Genomic DNA, 20,273 nt, shown 5'->3' with positions numbered 1-20,273 from the left:
CAGTTGGCGGAGTGGCCAAGGGGCCGCCAATGTGCCAAGTTTCCCAGTCAGGCCTGGCCCCCGGGAGGCCCTGCTAGTACTGGGACAGTGGGCCCTTGAGAGAAGCCATGGGGGCCGCAGGGTTCCCACCGAAGACAAAGAGCCCAGTGTGGGCTCTAGCCTCTCTGCTCTGACCAGCTGCAGCTGCCTCATTGGCAAGGGATGGGGGTGGGGGTGGGAGTGGGGGTGGTTAGTGGGGGTCACGTTCCCTTGGCCAGGGTTGCAGCAGGACAGTCCCTGACCAGCTTCTGGTCCCTTGGTGACAGCTGAATTTAAATGCATCCTGTTAACCTACAAGACCACTTCCAAGAATTTACCCCCTGCATCATAGCATGTGAGCCTGGAGATGAATGGCAAGGACAAGGGACATTGAGGCATGTGCTTATATCCTCACCCTTGAAGGCTAAAATCTCAACTCTCCCACTTGTCACCTGTGTGACCTTGGGCAAGTTACTTAAGCTTTCTGTGCCTCAGTTTCTTCATCGGCAAGATGGGATTGATAATGAAAATAACAGTACCTACATCAAAGGGTTTTGCCAAGGATTAAATAAGTTACCAATGATAAAGCATTCAGAATAGTAGAGTATTTGTCACTTAACATGTGTTTGTTAAATAAAACACCTGCTGGCTGAGCTCAGTAGCTCACATCTGTAATCCCAGCACTTTAGGAGGCTGAATAGGGAGGATCACTTGAGACCAGGAGTTGGAGACCAGCCTAGGCAACACAGTGAGACCTCATCTCTATAAAAACTCAAAAAATTAGCCAGGTGTGACAGTGCACATATGTAGTCCCAGTGACTTGAGAGGCTCAGGTGGGAGGATTGCTCAAGCCTGGGAGGTTGAGGCTGCAGTGAGCCCTGACTGCACCACTGCACTCCAGCCTGGGTGACAGAACAAGACCCTGTCTCAAAAAGAAAAGAAAAAAGAAAAAGAAAGACCAGGCGCGGTGGCTCACATCTGTAATCTCAGCACTCTGGGAGGCCAAGTGGGGTGGATCACTTGAAGTCAGGAGTTCAAGACCAGCCTGGCCAACATGGTGAAGCCTCATCTCTACTAAAATACAAAAATCAGCCGGGCATGGTGGTGGGCACCTGTAGTCCCAGCTACTAGGGAGGCTGAGGCAGGAGAATCGCTTGAACCCAGAAGGTGGAGGTTGCAGTGAGCCAAGATCACACCACTGCATTCTACCCTGGGCGACAGAGCAAGACTCTGTCTCAAAGAAAAGAAAAAAAGAAAAAAAATTGTTGTAGCAACATCATTTTTATTAGGCTAAACTATATGAAGTTGCCATTTTTGTAGGGCTAGCAAAGATTTATTCGTAAGAATTCTAAAACTAAATGGCCACCCAGAGGAAATGTGATAAATTATGGTCCATGTATGCCATGCAGTGCCATGCAGCTATGGGACAGACTGGGAGAGTTCTGTGTGTGGGCATGTGGAACAGCCTCCAGGACTGACACACCCACACAGAGGCAGTGTGACAGGGACCAGGGTTGGACCAGGCTCTGATGCTTCCTAGCTGTGTGACGTCAAACACATTAGTAACATCCTATGACACTGGTCTCACTGGCCCACTGTGACGGGGACATCACTGCTCCACAGTCAGCACAGACGGGGTGCCTGCTGCCTGGCACTGGGAAGTCACTGACATCTTTGAAGGAGGTTTAGCCCTCTTCCTCCTTGGCCTCCAGCCTCATACCTAGAAAACAGTGCCAGGCTGCTTTCCAGGGTCCAAGCCCTCCTTCTGAGAGGAAGCCTCCCCTGTGGGCCTCCTAGTTTTGTACCCAAGTTGTTCAAACAGCTGCCAGACTGTAGAGGAAGAGAGAAGAGCACAAGGTGGAGGGTTGCAGAGCTGCCTTTCCAAGTTCACCTCTCACTGAACTCTGGGTATTCCACCCACCTACCTCCAGCTCCCCCTTGCCAGGGAAATGCAAGGGGAGAGGGAGGAGCAAACCCCGGGAAGATCTCAGGTCTGGGCTCTAGGTGGGGCTGGTGGAGCCAGCTCTTGCCAGGACCCCCAATAGCCTCCTCCCCTCCCCCAATCATACTCATTGAGGATATCTGCCCCAGGCCTTCTGGGCAGGAGAGGAGGCAGTCCTGGGCTTCCTGCCCTGGCCCAGGCAGCCTCCTGTGTGGCTTTGCATTATTAATCAGTTTTCCTCTCTGGGCCTCAGTTTGCTCATCTGTTAAAGCCCTACTCTCACTTTGCTGGGTTAAAGACCTAATAATGGATGGCCGGGCGCGGTGGCTCAAGCCTGTAATCCCAGCACTTTGGGAGGCCGAGACGGGCGGATCACTAGGTCAGGAGATCGAGACCATCCTGGTGAACACGGTGAAACCCCGTCTCTACTAAAAAATACAAAAAACTAGCCGGGCGAGGCGGCGGGCGCCTGTAGTCCCAGCTACTCGGGAGGCTGAGGCAGGAGAATGGCGTAAACCCGGGGGTTGGAGCTTGCAGTGAGCTGAGATCCGGCCACTGCACTCCAGCCCAGGCGACAGAGCCAGACTCCGTCTCAAAAAAAAAAAAAAAAAAAAAAAAAAGACCTAATAATGGGCTGCGTGCAGTGGCTCACACCTTTAATCCCAGCATTTTTGGAGGCTGAGGAGGGCGGGTCACAAGGTCAGGAGTTTGAGACCAGCCTAACCAACATGGTGAAACCCCATCTCTACTAAAAATACAAAAATCAACTGGGCATGGTGGCACCCAGCTACTCAGGAGGCTGAGGCAGGAGAATCGCTTGAACCTGGGAGGCAGAGGTTGCAGTGAGACAAGATCACACCACTGCACTCCAGCCTGGGTGACAGAGCAAGACTCCATCTAAAAAAAAAAAAAAAAAAAAAAAAGGAAAGATGCATTTGCCTTGACAGAAGTCTGCTAGCTCTGGAAGTAAGATTATCCTTACTTTGCCCATGGCCTTTCTAGCCAAACCACACCCACCTAATCCCAGGAAGCTTCTGGAAAGAGTCTCCTTGGGGTTCCCCAGCCCCTGGGAAGGGATGGAAAGTGGGTGTGACTTGGCTCACAGCCCTTCCCTAGGCAGCTGGCCAGTGAGGTCACTGAACCAGCCTCTGCCCTGGCTCTGAGACTCCTGCTCTGTTCAATGGGTTTCTGAGACCCCTGCCTACTTAAAGGGACCCCGTCACGGACCAGGAAAATCTGGCCTGACCAGAATACCTAACCCCACTCAGGCCCTACCCCTGAGGATATGTTTCTCATCTCCATGCAGATCATGTGCCTTGAAAGGCCCTGGGAAGCAAAGCCCTTCTGGAGACAGCACCCAGGTGTATATTCTTTCATTCCTTCCCCCAATCATTCAGCAAGTGTGTATCAAGCACCCACCGTGTGGCTGACACTGTATTGAGCACCCACTGTGCGGCTGACACTGTTCAGACACTGGTGATAGAGTCTGAACAAGACAGACAAGGTCTCTGGTAGACCTGTGTGCACACTTGCACACAAACTTTCCCAGGTCACACATGCACTTGGTCTAGTACTGTGCCATGCACATGCAAAGGGACATCTAACTCATGCCCGTAGAGATCACGTCAAGATCAAATGCATGCGAACAGGCTTACATGAACCTATGCTGCAAACCCACAAGCACATGCACATGCAAAGGTCAACTCCAGCTCCCACCCTCATGTCCCCAATCAGTGCACACGCACCTGCTGACTCCGGCTGGGTTTGTACATGCATGTAAACACACACCAACGACAGCAGATACAGGCACAGGAATCTCAGGCCCACACACCCTTACTCAAATCACGTTCTGTTCATACAACATACACAGACAGATGTGTACACACCTCACATACACGCATGGAGCATCCAGCTAACTACTGGGAAGAAATAAAGGTAGGAGACAGAATGGCTCTTTGGGGGTCAGAGAAGGGTGCAACTGCTGCATCTCCAAGGATTATAGAGTGGAGGCCAAGACTCCTCTTATGCATTACAGGCTGGTGTCTAGCCAGCCGGCCCTCCTCTCCTACCTCCACTGCTAAGGGGGTGGCCCTCCCAGCCCATTTTCAGGGGCAGTTGGACAAAGCTGGGAGACTGCTTGAGGCCCAGAGCTGCCCTCAGGAAGCTGGGCTGGCAGAGCCCTGACATGGGGAGACCTGCCTGTGGCCGCAGCTCTGCTGGCAACCCATCGTTTCTCATCACAAGTGCCTTCTCACTTCTGGCCTTTGCTGGTTCATCTATAATGTGGGGAGAGGGTTTCCCAACAGTTCCTTATGATGCCACCCTCCCAGGAGGCCAACCAGTCTGGGACTCTGAGAACCCCTCTCCACCCCAACGAGTCCCTCACTGAGGCAGGGGCTCTCAACAAGGGTGGCTCTGCCCCTCAGAGGGCACCAGGGTGGTTTCAGTCCTCAGAAATGATGGAGTCGCCGCTGTCATTCAGTGGGTGGGGGACAGGAAAGCTACGCTAGCCAGAATTCCACTTCAGATTTGTTGTTCATCAGCTATTCTCCTAGATATTCAGGTGGGTAAAAAGCCCAGGTAACCCATCCTAGAACCTAACTCTGGTTTACAAATGAGTATTTTTTGGTGTGGCTTTAATCCATAAAACATTTTTCAAAGGTGCAACTACTGAAGTCATTCTGAACTAGAGGTCAGGTACAGCAACATGACTTTCTGCTCTTAAATCTAAGGGTAGGCCAGGCTCAGTGGCTCACATCTGTAATCCCAGCACTTTGGGAGGCTGAGGCGGATGGATCACCTGAGGCCAGGAGTTTGAGACCAGCCTGACCAATATGGTGAAACCCTGTCTCTACTAAAAATACAAAAATTAGCCAGGCGTGGTGGCATGCGCATGTAGTCCCAGCTACTCAGGAGGTTGAGATAGAATTGCGTGAACCCAGGGGGCGGAGGTTGCAGTGAGCTGAGATCATACCAGCCTGGGCAACAGAGTGAGACTCTGTACCCAAAAAAAAAAAAAAAAATCTAAGGGTAGGCTGGGCGAGGTGGCTCACACCTGTAATCCCAGCACCTTGGGAGGCTGAGGTGAGAGTACTGCTTGAGCCCAGGAGTTCGAGACCAGCCTGAGTAAAAAAGCAAGACTCCATCTCTATTAAAATAATTTTATTTTTTAAAAAACCTAAGGGTATATTTTTAATAAATAGGTGCTCAAGGCTGGTTACTTCATTAGCTCTTGTGGTGTGGTCATGCCACAGCATTCACGTAGGGAGGTGGAGGGCCTTTTTCATCTCTTATGCCAGTATATAGTTGGTTTTTGAAGTCAGGTGTCTAGGCAGGCTTATTACCTAGGAATATCATAACAGGAAAATGAAGAAGGCCTTTTTTTTTTTTTTGTCTTTGGAGACGGAGTTTCACTCTTGTCGCCCAGGTTGGAGTGCAATGGCGCGATCTCGGCTCACCGGAACCTTCGCCTCCTGGGTTCAAGCGATTCTCCTGCCTCAGTCTCCCGAGTAGCTGGGATTACAGGCATGCACCATCGGGCCCAGCTAATTTTTGTATTTTCAGTAGAGTCGGGGTTTCTCCATGTTGGTCAGGCTGGTCTCGAATTCCCGACCTCAGGTGATGCGCCCGCCTCTGCTTTCCGAAGTGTTGGTATTACAGGCGTGAGCCACCTCCCCCTGCCGAAAAACGCTTTTTAAAACGTGTTCTCTAATGGGTCCGGGAGTCCGCCGCGGTCTCGGGCGCCACCAACTGGCCTTCACGAGAACTGCAGGCGAGGGCCGGCCGGGCTCCAGGACCAGGGACAGCGCCCCGAGTGCCTTTCCGAGAATGGTGGGGACCCGGAGCCGCCCGGACAGCGCCCAGAGTCGCCAACCGCGCGCTCGCCGCCCCCGACACTTCCTCACCCCTCCCTTACACGGAGGCGGCTCCAGCGCCCGTCCTCGCCCTCTCCCGGCGCCAGGCGCCGCACGTCTCCCAGCTCACAAGGGCGCACCTGCACCCGCCCACCGCCCCCTCCCGCGGGACCCGTTCTCTCGGTGCGCAGATCACGGGGCCGCACCTACGCGTTCTGGGATCTCTGTGATCCTGACAACAGCCCCGTGAGGCCGATCATGCAAGAGTTACATGTCTACCATGGCTAACGGGGGAAATTGAGGTGTGCAAACAGAGCAGATCCAGCTCTTCCGAGCTCCTCGGGACCTCAGTCCCTATCACCCGTGCACTGCGGCTCAATGGCACAGCCCCTTTTAGTTCCCGAGGCCCTGTGCCAAGCGCTTTCATCCAGTCCTTAAATCCACCCTGTAAATTAGGTACAATCATCTTCCCCATTTCACAGATCAGAAAGCCAGGGTCCCAGGGACCTAATGACTTGCCTAAGGATCAGTGGATGCAGATATGGCTACAAAACCTCTCTGAGGTCTTCACACTGCTCTGAGTCACTGTGAGGGACGCTCCTGCCAGGAAGAAAGTCCTTCCCACAGCACTCGCTGCCCTGCCCTGGCTGCTCTGTCCTGGCATCCTCAGGGGCTTGAATGCCTTCTGGGGTAGGATGGGGGGCATGCAGCCTCGAGATCTCTCACAGAGGAACCCAATCTCCCCATCCTCACAAGCTTTAGCCTCACAAAGCGCCTCCCCAAGACACACAGTAGGTGCTTAATAAACCTGTTGCTTGGCTGAAGCCCTTCTTTCCAGGAACCAGGGCTCTAAATGCATCACTACACAGCCCAGACACCGAGCAGGGCAGAGTGAGCCAGTGAGGAAGGGCATAGGCTCGAGAGCTGGACAAAGTGGTTCCTCAGCCTTTTTTTTTTTTTTTGGTGAGACAGAGTCTCGCTCTGTCGCCCAGGCTGGAGTGCAATGTTACAATCTTGGCTCACTGCAAGCCTCCAGGGTTCAAGCGATTCTCTTGCCTCAGCCTCCTGTGTAGCCTGGGCTGCAGGCGCCCACCACCATGCCTGGTTGATTTTTGTATTTTTAGTAGAGATGGGGTTTCTCCATGCTGGCCAGGCTGGTCTCGAGCTCCCAACCTCAAGTGATCCTCCTGCCTCAGCCTCCCAAAGTGCCAGGATTACAGGCAAGAGCCACTGCACCCAGCCCCAACTCAGTCTTGAGCTGTGACTGTCAGCCTTAGTTTCCAATCTGGAGAATGGAGATGATACTAGCTCTTAGCTCACAGGTGATGGTGTGTTAAACAAGGTGATGTACACAGACACCTTCGCATAGTGCCTTGTGCTCACAAGCGGCTTGCACGGTGGTGGCTGTTAACACCGTTGCCAGTAGGGTCTTCTTTGGGATATACAAAGCCCAGGAGCCCTAGCTGAGTCATGCCCTCATTTACCTCAAGGGTAAAACAGGTGGGCAAGAGGATCAGAGGAAGATGCTGCAAATGTAGTCAGGCTGGGGTGGGGACAGAAGGAGGAGGGAGATGGCTGGGGCACGGTGCCTCATGTTTGTAATAATCCCAGCATTTTGAGAGACCGAGGCAGGTGGATCGCCTGAGGTCAGGAGTTCGAGAACAGCCTGGCCAATATGGCGAAACCCCATCTCTACTAAAAATACAAAAATTACCTGGGCATAGTGGTGCATGCCTGTAGTCCTGGCTACTCAGGAGGCTGAGGCATGAGAATCACTTGAACCCAAGAGGCCGAGGTTGCAGTGAGCTGAGATTGCACCACTGTGCTCCGGTCTGGGCAACAAAGCAAGACTCTCCAAAAAAAAGGAGGGAGAGGCAGCCATCCTTGGTGGAGGCAGAGAGCCTAGCAGTGTCTGAGACCCCCTGCCTCATGACGTAATCTCTGAGCCTCAACCCTGATCAGCCCTATAGTCTTCTTGTTTTAGTGAGGACTCCATAAATGTTCAATGAATGAATGATGTCCTACATTGACTATGAACAAAAAGAAACAGAAAGTCAACTTTAGTCCTATCATAATATATACAAGACCTGGCATCAGTATGGGTTTGGAATCACATGGACCCGTGCTTAAATTCCTGCTCTGCCACTTCCTGGCTTGTGACTTTGGGCCATTTTCATAACCTCTCAAAGCCTCAGTTTCTTCATCTGTAAAAGGGGATGGTAATGATAATAAAAGTACTTACCACATAGGATTGTTCTTAGAATTCAGTGTAAAGAGCTCACCCCTGGCACATAGTAGGCACACAATAAATGGGGACTGTCTTTAGTACTGCTACTGGACACATGCAAGGACAGTTATGAGCTGAGCCAGGAAAGCTGAGTTCTAAGCCCAGTGCCACCACTGGCTCACAGTGTGACTGTGGGCAGCTCCCCAGTTTCCTTCTCTAAATAATAAGGCCCCTCCAAGGGCCCTTCTCAATCTGATTTTCTGTGGCAGCATAGCCCCTATTTGCATGGTGGGCAGAGAAGTCTCTTGGAAACAGCTCTGCCCACCAGTCTGTCTCTTCAGACCACGCCACTGAAGGGGGTGGTGTTCCCATGACAGGGAGGTAGGCAGGCATCACTGGGAGTCTCAGAGCCTCATCTGATAACTGCCGTGGCCCCATACAGACCTCTTAGGACCCGCCCCACTCCAATGCAGGGTGCAGCCCCAGAGCCCCATCACATAGGCACCGGGTTTCAGAAGGGAGAGACCTGTACCAAGGTCAACTGTGTGCCCCTAGGTCCATCTCTTTGCCTCTATGAACCTCAGTTTCCTCACCCACAAAATGTGGATGAGTCTTGCTGGCCCCAAGGACTCCGGCACACCCAGCAGCAACCCAGATGTGAAAGTCCTTTGTGAATTGCTCCCATCAGGCATAATCATGATAATTACCGTCTGTCAAACGAGGGGGTTGGACCAGCTGATCTCTGTGGGCTTCTTCCCAGCTCTGAAGCTGGGGATTTCTTGGGGTTCTGAGTTGGGAATTCACACAGACATAGGGGGCCAGGAGAAGTCAGGGTCTGCAGGATTGTGTGTCCAAGGGAACCCCTGAAAAGTCATCCCCATTCATCCTTTTCCCCAAGCCAGCCTGGGGCACTGGGCCCCAGGGATAGGCCATGGGGAGAGGGAGCTGGAAGCTTCAGGGCCAAGTCCTGCAGGTGTGAGCCTCCGAGTCTGAGCCTCACCCCTGCCCCTGCCCAGAACTGCTCCCATTACCCAGAGCACAGACTCTGTGTGGTGCCCTCCCCAACCCCTTCTCATTCTGCATGCAATACACAGAAAGGGCTAAAAGTAGAGTCACACAACCCTCAATTCAAATCTCAGGCCCAGCCACTCACCAGCTGGGTGACCTGGGGCAGGCTATTTAACCTCTCTGAGCCTTTGAGGGTTGCTCTGAGGATTAAATGAAATAGATTCATGAAAAGTGCTTACACAGGGCCCAGCAAGTGCTCAATGAATGCCCCCACCTGCATCCAATTGCTCAGGCCCCATCCTGCCTCCCCGCAACCAGCATCTTCCTAGAATTCCTGAGCTACCTGCCCAGTTCCCACCCTGACTGCCATGGGTGGGCCCAGCGTTGTAGAGTTTGGGCAGGTCCCAGGCTTCTCTGCCCATCGGAGGACTACAGAGCCCACACCTCTCCAGCCAGGGAGGGCTGTGGGCTTTGGGGACTGGGACAAGTGAGGTCTTTGTCCCAGCGGCTCTGCCCAGTCCTGTTTCTAGAGGCCGGGAGCCCTGGGAGAGGGGCTATACGGGCAACTGTCTATCCCTGGCAGAGCTCCCACACCTCAAGTGAAAGGCAAGTGGTGAATGAGGCAAGGCTAGAGCCTTCAGCCCCATGGTGTCCTGAGCCTGCTGCCTGGGTGGGCACAGTGCCTACAGCAGTCTGCCAGGGGGTGGATGACCTCTCTCTGGACCTCCAAGATAGGGTAAGACGCAAGAGGCTGGTGATGGTGACATCAGCTCAGGCCTTGTCCTGGCAGCCTCTCGAGGGTCCCTGACACTGCCAACTTTTGAGCGAGAAGAATCAGGACTGCCCTGGAAATTCTGGCACCAAACCTGCAGGCAGGAAGAAGTTCCGAAGGTCACCCTCCATCAGCCACCTCCACCCTACCCCTCGAGCCCTAAATCAAGGAGTGGGGCCTTGGAGAGGGCTGTCCTCTGAGCGGGGTACTGAGATGGCTTTCCCTCGCAGAACTGGGGCCCGGAGTTCAGGAGCCAAGCAGAGGGTTGGACCCATCTGCCCCACCTCCACCTTCCCTCTGCTGCCCCCACAGCCTGGCTGCGGCAGACACATGGCTCCTGTGGCCTTGAAAAGGTCACAGCCTCTGAGGTGCTCAGGCGTCTGATCCTCACCCACTGCCCCCCAACCCCAGCCTTGCCAGCAGATCCACATTCTCAGGGGAGCCTGAGGAACAGGTACTGTAGTTTCAAGAAATATTGCAAGTCCCCCAGAGACACACACTTGAGGCTCACACAACACAGTCAACCAGCTTCAATTCATGGGAGCTGTATTGCAAAGAGAGAAACCACATCCTCCCATTCCACAGATGGAAAGGGAAGCTCAAAGAGGCTCGGCGGCTTGCCTGAGCTCACCCAGCTAGTGGGGTGGGGCCAGCAGGGGAACACAAGGTTCCTGACTTCCTGAACCAATGACAGCTCCTGGCTCCCCGGCTTTCATGGCAACCTAGTTCTTGGGTGGCTTGGTGCCTTGATCCTCTTGCCTGCCCCTGGGATGGAAGAGGCTGGAATCCTCTCCTTTGCACACTGGGAGAAAAGGAGGTCCAGGGAAACAGGCGAGGGGGCAATCCTTACACAGCAGTGGCAGGGCAGAGAACTGTGCCAGGTGGTTCCTCATTCCAGGCTAGTGGGCTCAGCCCGCCCCTCCCGTGTATCCCGCATTGATTTTGGGGAAATGCAAACTCCTTAGCCTGCCATTCGAGGCCCTTAATAGACTGACCCTGATTTGTCCCTACATATGCCTTCCATGAATCCAACCCAGTGTCCACATTGCCACCTCCCGCCCTTGCCCACGCTGTAGCTGGTCTCGCCTCCAGGAGCGCCTCCACTCCTGCTCTTGCTGTGCAACTCGTAATTCTACCACTAACATTATCATTTACTGAACAGCTAATATGTGCCAGGCAAGGACTCCTCAAGGAGGAAACTTACCCAGTTCACCTGGTGATAGCCATACCAACTACCTTGGAAATGTGAAGTTTCCAAGGTAGTTTTCCAAGGGAATAAAAAAAAATTCTTACTACCCTCAAAACACTGAAGAAAAGGCTTATTTTTTTCTGGCTGTGGAGAAATATTTGATGTTTTTAGAAAAGATTTTTCTCCAGATTTTTCTGGTGTTTGCCTTTCCTTCAGTGTGTCTCTGTGTGTTTTTCTGAGTGCGGCTTTATATTTTTCAAAGCAGCTCCCAGCCAGTATGTCTGGCCCCACAAACAACATCCCCAGGGAGGCAGGCAAATAAAAGCTCGTCATCCCTGTTCTAGGGAGAAAGAAATGAGGCACAGAGAAGGCAGGTGACTCGTCCAAAGTCACACAGCAGAGACTGGACTTGGCATCCTGAGGACTCCCAATCTATGCCCTTTTTAGACCCAGCAGAATGCCTAGGATAAGCTTGGCACTGCCCTCAGTGTTTGCTCGCATTCACCTTCTTATCCCTTGAAACACACCCATCAGGCAGGCGCTATGATCCCCACTTCCTAGATCAAGAAACAGACTCAGAGGGAGAGAGGAACTCACCAAAAGTTGTATGGCTGCTCAGTGGCAATGCCAGAATTCGAACTTGGGTCTGCTTCCTCCAAATGGGGGCCTGAGGGAGGGTGGCCTCGGTTGGCAGAGGTATTAACCAGTAGAGTGGGCAAGTCACTTTCTGTCTTTGAGCCTCACCTCCTCATCTGAGACAAGGCACCTGGCTGTGGCAGGGACCGCAGGACCCAGCTCATCTCTGTGTCCCAGTGCCTGTCACGGTTCCCAAAATCTACTACATGCTCATTAAATGCTTAGTGGGTAGGCACACGAGGCAGCTCTCACTGTGCTGGTGCAAAGCAGGAGTGTCACGTTCCTTTCTTCCAGTAGGAAAGGCTGGAATCCCAGTGGGACCTTTCTGTTTTGGGGTGCCTCCCCACCAGCACCCCTCTGCCTCTTTTTCCTTCTTCCTCTCTGAGTCACCACCTGCCTGCCAGTGCCGGTCTTTAGCCCTAAATACAGAGCACATTTTGAGGCATAAAATGTCCACAAAGGTGAGCGACAGCTGCAGCCCCCTACCCCTGTGTCCCCTCCTCCTAGGCTGACCCCAGGTGGCCACCCCAGGAAGCCCCGAGACTGGCCACCCCTGCTTGGCCCTAGTGTGGATCCAGAGGCTGCACTCTGCAGACAGTCCTCAGCCTGGGGCCCCATGTGCCCACACTGCCACCAGAGCTAAACTTCCTTTCCTCATTGGCACAGGGCTGCCACCTCACACCTCTGACTTTCCCCATCCCCCAGCCAGGCTGAGTTGCCTCCCAGAGCTGGAGCTGGGCCCAGAGAGCGAAAATGACTCGTCCGGGCCACACAGCCAGCAAGAGGCAGGGCCAGGATTGGACAGGGAATCAGCACTGTGGCAGGCTTGGCGTTGAGTGCTGAGGGAGCGTGCTGGAGCTGGGAGCCACTCACTGCTCCCCATCTAGCATGCCTGCCCTCACCTAAGGCCTCACCTAAGCCCACAGAAGCACCTCTCCACAGCCCCAGTCTCTCAGAGGCACAGGGTGCCAGGGCCAGCCTGGCAGAGGTCCTGCCATGCAAGGAGGTGAGCAGAGAGTGCTGAGGACTCCCTTCCCTTCACACCAGCTGGCCCCTAGCCTTGCTGGGAGGACAAAGCAGAAACTGGGGCCTGGTAATGCCTCTAGCAAAAGTGGAAAGGAAAGGGAACCCCAGAGCCACTTGGAGCCTGCGCTGGGGCCTGTCCTGTCTTGGGAAGGACCTGCAGAACAACACCTTCAGGGGCAGCAAAGGAGCAGCCTGGGGAGAGGCTCCCCTGGTAACCCGGTGGGTGTGTGCACAGAGGGGCGGCAGGAGAGGAGGTGCTTCCCACTGAGCGGGAAGCACCAGGCAGTTTCCCTGGATTCTTAGGGTCAGCCAAGATGGGTCCACATGAATCAGAAAAGAGGGAGGAAGGGGAGGCTTTGCTGGGGATGGTTGGGGGCCTCCACTCCCCTCCCCGGGTGATGAAGCGTTCACATCCCACACGCAGGAAGCTGATGTAATGCATGCGTGTATGCACCCATGATGGCCTGGGTGTGGGTGGGTGCGTGTGCATGTCTGCCAGGTTCATTTTAAAGGGCGTAGGGCGTCCTCGTGTTCTTCCTGCGTGCGCGTGTACCATGTGTGCACCCTGGAGGAGATAATGGAGGCAGGCAACAGCAGACGAGGGCTTCTGAAGAGGCTCTTCTCCTTGCTGACAACCTCCATCTCTCTGTGTGTACACACATGCCAGCATCTGGATGGTGTGTCTCTCAGTGTTTGTGTGTCAGGCAGAGTTGGGGGCAGGGGTCTTGGCCTGGGTGTGCCCGTGTGTTCCTGTGTCTGGGTCTCAGGGTATCTGTCAGTCAAACTGTATTTGCGTTTGTGTCTGGCCGTGCTCAGGTCTGGGTTGTTTGCACAGCACGTGCGGCTGCTCAGCAGCCTCTGACAACCAGGACAAAGGCCTCTGCAGACAGACGGCAGCATGGAGGACAGATCTGCCCGAGGAGTCCTCAAAAGGCCTCTTGGCCCCAGAACTTGACAGCAGGGCAGGGGCAGGGCCAGGTGAGAGAGGCGGAGGCCCCGCTGTGGGAGCCTGTGGCCTGAGCGGCAGATACCTCTCTCCCTGCTGCCCTCCAAGAGGCCAAAGGAAGAATCCTTTTGTCTCCTAAGGGTGGAGGGTAGTCAGAGCCAGGAGAGGGGTCTCCTGAGACCCCTGCCAGGCAGGCATCTTGGGAAGAAGAGGAGAGGGTTTTGCCCAAGGAAGCTGGGAAGGTGCCAGGGTGAAAGCACCATTATGGTGCTCCACGGGACAACCCTCCCTCCATGGGAGGGGGTGGCAAGGTGAGCCTAGGACTCTGGACCCTCTCCTCAACCTGACCCAGCTTCTGGCCACAGGCACCTTCCCCTCCTGGCAGCAAAGGGGAACAGGTCCACATGGAGCACTCTACCACGGCGTTCCCCTTTCCCCCACCCCAGCGCTGTGGAGATCTGCTCCCATCAAGAGTCAGAGAACCACGATTCTAGACCTTGCGGAAGGTGACTAGGTGACCTCAGGCAGTTCATTTAGCCTCTCTGAGCCTCAGTTTCCTCATCTGTGCAATGGAGGCTTCAGCCCCTGCCTTGAAATATTGCTGTGAAGGGGGAAATTGCTCGTGCCACCTGAGGATTAATCATTACCCTGGAATCCTTCCCAAGGCCATCCAGGAACACTCACCCCTTGCCAGACCCTCCGGCTGCTGGGGGCTCTCAGAGTGAGGCTGAGGTCCTGGAGGGGGCCCCCATGGCCAGCTGGACCTGACCACTGCCTCCCCACTCAGCCACAGCCCTCAGGGCCCTGTGCCAGTCCAGAAGCCCATTCAGGGACACCTTTGGCCAATGTTCTGTTTCATCTGCGAGGCAACCTTCCCCAGTGCCCCCACCATAGCGTTTTCCCCCAAACACCCCCAGGAAGGAGGCACCACTACCTGTGCAAAGGGGCCAGGAGCCTCCTGGGAGCCTCCTGTGGAGAGGAAGTGATACCGTCTCACCCCATTGCCTTTCTCTCCTACTTCCACCTGGCCAGCTTCCCTCAGTGCCCCTTCCCTCAGTGCCCCTCCTGCCTCAGTGCCCCTTCCCTCAGTGTCCCTCCTGCTTGCCGCCCCAGGGGCCTGACCTCTGGCTTGGCAGGAAGGGGAATGGAGCCCAGGGACAGAGGCCAATGCGCCCTGTGAGCGGTGGATGTTCTTCCCGACCCCACCACCAGGCCTGTGCTATGACCCTAACAAGGACTCCGAGGGCAGGCACAGGCTGGGGTCTAACTGTCAGGGTAGGGAGGGGGCCGCTCACCTCCGGAGACTGTGTGCGCGCGGGTGTGTGTACACAGGGTTTCTTCCCCAAGCCCAGGCGCCCCGCAGCTGGCACCAAACCCTGCAGGGCACGGAAACCGCCCGTGAATTCCCACCGAGTCCTCAGATCCTGCCGAACCAGGGGAGGCGACGAGGGGGCGCCCAACTGCGTGACGCGTGTGCCCCGCTCTGCCGCGGGTCAGGGACAGGGGAATTCGCCCTGTCTCTGGGGATGCAAGGACATCACCGCCCTCCCCGCTCAGGGTCGTTGATCTGAGGCCCCCCGCTTCCCTTCTTTGAGAACAGGAGCGCCTTCTCTTGAGGAGCGCTAGGGCTTGGGCCCCTCCCCAGGGATGGAGGAAACGCGCCCACTTTCTACAGTCCCTCCTCTAAACCCCAGGCGCTCCCACCTCGGGGTGGGCGGAAAACCGGACTCCCCACCCACCCAGGGGGGTGGGATCAAAGCCCCCTGGCCGCGGCCTGGACCAAGTCCCGCAGGCTAGGGGTTCAGCCGGCTCAGCCCAGGCCTCCCCCGACTTCTCCAGCCACCGTCAAGCCCGGGCTGTGCGACTCCAGCTGCGCCCACCCCTCGCCCCTTAAGAACCGGGTCCTCCGCGCGTTCGCCCCCACCCTCCCTCCCCGCCCGCCCGCGCGGGGTCTTGGCTGCGGGCCGACGGGAGCCCGGACACCTCCGTCCCCTTCCCCTTTCCAGGGCCGCAGCCCCGGCGGGGCGCACTCACCCGCGGGCCTGGGCCGGGGGCGTCCTGGGCTCGGCACTCCGGTGCCCGCGGCCGCCGCTGCAGCTCTGCTCAGACGCGGCCGGCGCTCGCCGCCGCCGCAGTTCGGGGAGGGGGACGTCACATGACCGCGGAGCGCTCCTTCCCCGGCGCCGCTCCCCCTTCACTGCGGAGCCCGAACCGCGGGCGCGGGAGCGGCGGGGAGGCCCCCGCCTTGCAGCCCCGCCCCGCCGCAGGTCCCGGAGGAGGGCTCTGGGTGCCCCCATTTTACAGGTGGGGAAACTGAGGACCAGAGAGGGGCAGGAACTGGCTTAGGGTTACACAGCTAGACAGTGTGGTAGGACCTGGGCGAGAGCCCAGCGGTCCAGGCAACAGCTCATGCTCCAAGGAGACTGGGACAACTTCTGGAACAAGTGGAGACGTCGGGATAGGTGGGGGCCACGGCCCCCATGGGCTCCTCTTGTCTGCAGGGGCGGGAGGAAGGCGCACAGGCTTCGCTGGGCGAGGAAGCTGCTGCGCCCTGGCTGACGCCCTCCTCGCCCGGGCGCTTGGTGCGCTTCCTGGCAGAGGCCACGCGGTTGACCCTCGCCATCCCATTCGCGGTTCTTGGACTTTCTGGACTGGGCAGCTCGCCCCCGCCCCAACCTAACCCGGGCCCAGGGCGGGTATGGGGAGGGGAGCCGTAGGCCACGGAGAAGTGGAAGCACCGGGAGGAGAGTGGGATCAGGATAAGATGCGAAAACCCAGGCAGGAAGGGGGCGCAGAGATCACCCCAGCCTCAATTCCAAAGCCCAGGGAGAGTTAGAGACTTGCCCAACGTCCACAGCAAGTGAGCGGCCTGCCCACTCGAGTCCCTTCTTTGATGGTCAACAGAGCCTGAGGCTCCTGTGCCCCACTCCCCACCAAGGGGGAGCCCACACCCACACCTCTTTCTGTTCTCCACGGAGCTCCCTCCCCAGGGGACAGCCCACATGAAGCAAAGAAACTCGCAGTGGGTCTGCAAGGCCAGAACTGCAGGGCACAAGGGGTGAGGGTATGGTTGGTGGCTCCAAGGTCATGAACTCGTGGCAGAACACTCGTGTTCCAGGGAGATCTCTGGATCTCACCCCAATGTTCTAAGAACTGGGAAAACAGGCTGCAAAAGGCGTAAAGACAAACCTCTGTCTCAACCATTTGGAATTGGTGGCTCAAGCCACCTCCAAGGTCAGCAAGTCCAATAGGCCCGCTTCACAGATAATATTTAGGGAGGGGAAAGTCCAAGTCATGTACTCAATATATTTCTTGAGCATCTACTGTGTGCTTAAAACCACAACTGTCACTTCCAGCTCCCACTATTTTCCTGGCCACATGGGCTCCTTTTCACAAAAGAAAAGATCCGAGGTCTTCAGCAACCCTTACATCAGCCTCTGGAGGATCTGAGACATGCAAGCCTCCGGGTTTTCAGTCCCACAGGGGCTGGGGACCAGAGCCATGTTTCCCAGTCAAGACTCTCACCCCCGTGGATAAGAGGTAAGGGGGAACAGCAGGAAATGCCCCACCGTCACCCCACCCATCCACCCACCTGTGAAAGGGCAGAGGGGAAGGTAGGAGATCAGGCACTTGTTCTTTTCAGTCCCGTGTGGATTTCTCCCTCCAGCAAGCTTCCCCAGCTGCATATGGGAAAGAGACCCCAGCCCAGGGGGGTTTCTCAAACTTCTAACAGCACAGGAGCGGTCTGTAGACGCAGATTGAGATTCAGTGGACCTGGAGCCTGAGCTCCTGCATTTATAATGAAGCTTCGTGGCACTGCTGGCGCTGCCGGGCTGCAGACATCCTGAGCAGCACTGGTAGAACAAGGCAAGTTGTCAGGGCGGGAGGAAGACTCCTGCAGTTATCACATGCTCACTCACAGCCCACCTGACCCCAGGGGCCCTTTGATCTCCGGCCTAGGAATACACCAGGACTATAGAGTTGGCTCAAACACTGTAATAAAAAGGCAAGAAGTTGAATGAGGCTGGCCAAGGCGCTTCTGGGGATGGTGAGGAAGGGGCTATGGGGGGTAGCAACTGCCCTAGACAGGTATGTCCTGAGGGCTCTGGTCCTGGGAGATGCTTGGTGAAATACATCCTATTTATGAAATGCCAACGGAATGCCTATAGACCTTCAAGGGCAGCATGTACTGGGGCTGGCTCATCTTCAGCAGGGGCGGGGCTCACAGATCTCAGAAGTACATGAATTCCAGGATCCTTTTAAGCACCATGTCTCCGCCCATCCTTTGGCTTTTTTATGCATTGCTCCTTGAATTCAATTCTGAGCACAATCTCCATGCTTCTTGCTTCCCTAACTCCTGTTCCAAAAGGGCCCCTTTCTCCACCATGCTGTAAGACAGACCCTTAATTCTGGCCAGGCATTGCTGATGGTACATCCCAGAGTGCTGAGTGGAGACAAAGGTGTGCCACCTGAGCTGGAGGGGGCAGATGGAGGCACTGGAGATGCAGAAATGCAGCAAGCCAAGGAGTACAGCTCTGTGACCTCCTTCATGGTCCCATAACCTTCTGGAGTCTGGACCTGCAGACTCCAAGGTCCGGAAGAGCCCAAGAGCCTATTAGCATGGGGGTACTGAATGTCCCCGACCCTGGCTAAGTAGACCAAAGAACGAAGGCTCTCCTGTGCCAGGCGTCTCTATTTCTTCTTTATAATCAAGGAGCTTTTCAATTACCGCATTTTCCTCTTTACAGAAAACCTCCCTCAATGTAAGAGGCTTATAATCTCCCATGTGTCCTAGGGGGCACCATTCTGAGACTGTCAGGGTCCCTGGTGAGGAGGCAGCACGTGCCGTAGGGGGCTGGGCACAGAGCTTGGCATGGAGCCTAGCTACTGAGGGGGAAGATTGGACAAAGGCCCCAGAGCTTTGCTTTCCCTGTCCTATTTCAATCCAAACCACTCAGGACTGACCACTCACGCATGGCTGCCTCTGGGCACAAGCCTTGTCTCAGACACTTAATATGTTGCGACTCAGCCACCATCTCTGTGGTCCCGATCACTGAGAAATGAAAGCTGGCTTTAAAAATCTGGCATCCAAGAAGGCCAGAGAACGAAAACATGGGTGGCACCACAGTAAACTCCAAATAATGCACGAGACTGCGGGTGGGGGAGGGAGGAAGAGTCCTAAAAATGGGAATGATGCCTCTTGGAAAGAACTCCCCATCTCTGCCCACCCACTCTTTCCCAGTCAGATCAAATGGAAGAAAAACTGAGATAGGGCCTGCCCACCAGAGCAAGCAGAAGAAAACCCCAAAGCAGCAAGTCCTCAAGGTGTGCTGTCCACAGAGCAGCAGGTAAGGTCTAGGAAAGGCCGGCAAGGAGGGTGGGCTTCAGGGGTGGCTTGGAGCAGAGGACAGTTCCACTGTAAGCAGAGCAAGGCAGGATGAAGAGTGGCAGTAGGTGCCAGGGCACATGCATCAGGGAAGGGCCAGAGGCCCCCGTCTGGGCGGGAGGCTGCCAAGCCGGTGCAGCAGACATGGCAGAGACTACTGGGGGACCCACCCTGGGGTTAGAGGTTTTTGGATCATGAATGTGAAGAAGTCCCTGTTTTGAGGACAAAGAAGCCTGAAGGTGGGGACAGTACAGGTCAAACCAAAGTAATAAAAAGAGCTCTCCCCGAAGGGGCCATGGGAAAACTTCTAGCAGATTCCGAAGTAGCTGTTCTTTTTTCCTTACTGAGGATGTACCATGTGGGCCACTGTGGGACACAGTGGTAAGATGGCCAGAGCCCTGCTCTCAGGGAGCTACAACAGTCTAGCACTAATTAGGTTGATTCATTTGTGGGGGATGGAGTGGTTTTAGGTGCAGACATAAAATCCTGCCCGGCCCTAACTCTGGCTTCCAGTACAGGAAATAAACAGTACACTCTAGTTCCAGTACTCAGTCTAGTACGACTTGGAGCCTCCTTCATCCAGAGAACCAGAGACATGCTGTGGATGAGTGAGAAGATGCTACAAAAACTCCAGACAAACCAACCAAAGAGGCAGCTCAGAGACTAATAAAACAAGAAAAGTCCTGAGAGGTAGTCCTGTTTGGTGGCTTTCCAAATGTACTGCCTGGAGCTTCCTCAAGGGAGTAGGTGGGTGTGGGAGGAGGCCCCACTATCTCCTTCCACGGAGTTCATGTTTGACAACTTCTACACATCCCACTTCCTTTCAGAGAGAACGCTGAGGCTCAAAGGGGAACAGACTTGTCCAGGATCATAAAAGGAACTGGTTGCAGTTTAGCATTCCCTTGGTTACAAAACACCAGAGCACCAGGGAAAGGAAAACCCAGATAGAACTGTGCGGAGGCCAGTGTGCCAGCAGGCAACAATCCAACCCAGGCAGTGGCTGCGTCGGCCTCCTGGCCTCCCTGGAGTGCATGCCCCACTTCCTGTGGCTGAGGGCCTGCCTTGCCTGGCAGCACTAATGCAGATTTGGAATTCAAGCAGCCATTCCAGCTGCTGTTATAAGGCTGGCTTCCTCCCTGTCCGAGAGCAATTTCACTTCAAAGGCCCTCCAAGTCCTTGAAAGCAGGGTGTTTTTTTTATTTCAGCATGTTGGGGAGAAACAGATGATGCCCTCTATTTGAGATCAATACAGTAATTATGTTGGACAAG

At 55.2% G+C, this 20,273-nt stretch overlaps 1 protein-coding gene across 39 annotated transcripts in view; it reads right to left on the bottom strand.

Moving 5' to 3' along the window:
• RAP1GAP (RAP1 GTPase activating protein) overlaps positions 1–15,719 on the bottom strand; it is a 74,164-nt gene extending 58,445 nt beyond the window's left edge. For 20 of the 39 annotated variants that reach the window (XM_077970840.1, XM_077970806.1, XM_077970841.1 and 17 more), the window contains exon 1: positions 15,653–15,719. The gene's annotated coding sequence lies outside the window, so the exon portion shown is untranslated. Of the gene's footprint in view, positions 1–5,304; positions 5,638–14,913; positions 14,995–15,652 lie in introns of all 39 variants that reach the window. The other 19 variants (XM_077970814.1, XM_077970819.1, XM_028838395.2 and 16 more) reach the window with 3 other exon arrangements.
• Between the last annotated feature and the right edge of the window lie 4,554 nt (positions 15,720–20,273).

This window comes from Macaca mulatta, chromosome 1 (genome assembly GCF_049350105.2).
Source record: "Macaca mulatta isolate MMU2019108-1 chromosome 1, T2T-MMU8v2.0, whole genome shotgun sequence".
In the NCBI taxonomy this organism is placed as follows: domain Eukaryota; kingdom Metazoa; phylum Chordata; class Mammalia; order Primates; family Cercopithecidae; genus Macaca; species Macaca mulatta.
Note: the sequence above shows the minus strand (reverse complement) of the source record. Positions and strands in the feature narration are given on the sequence as shown.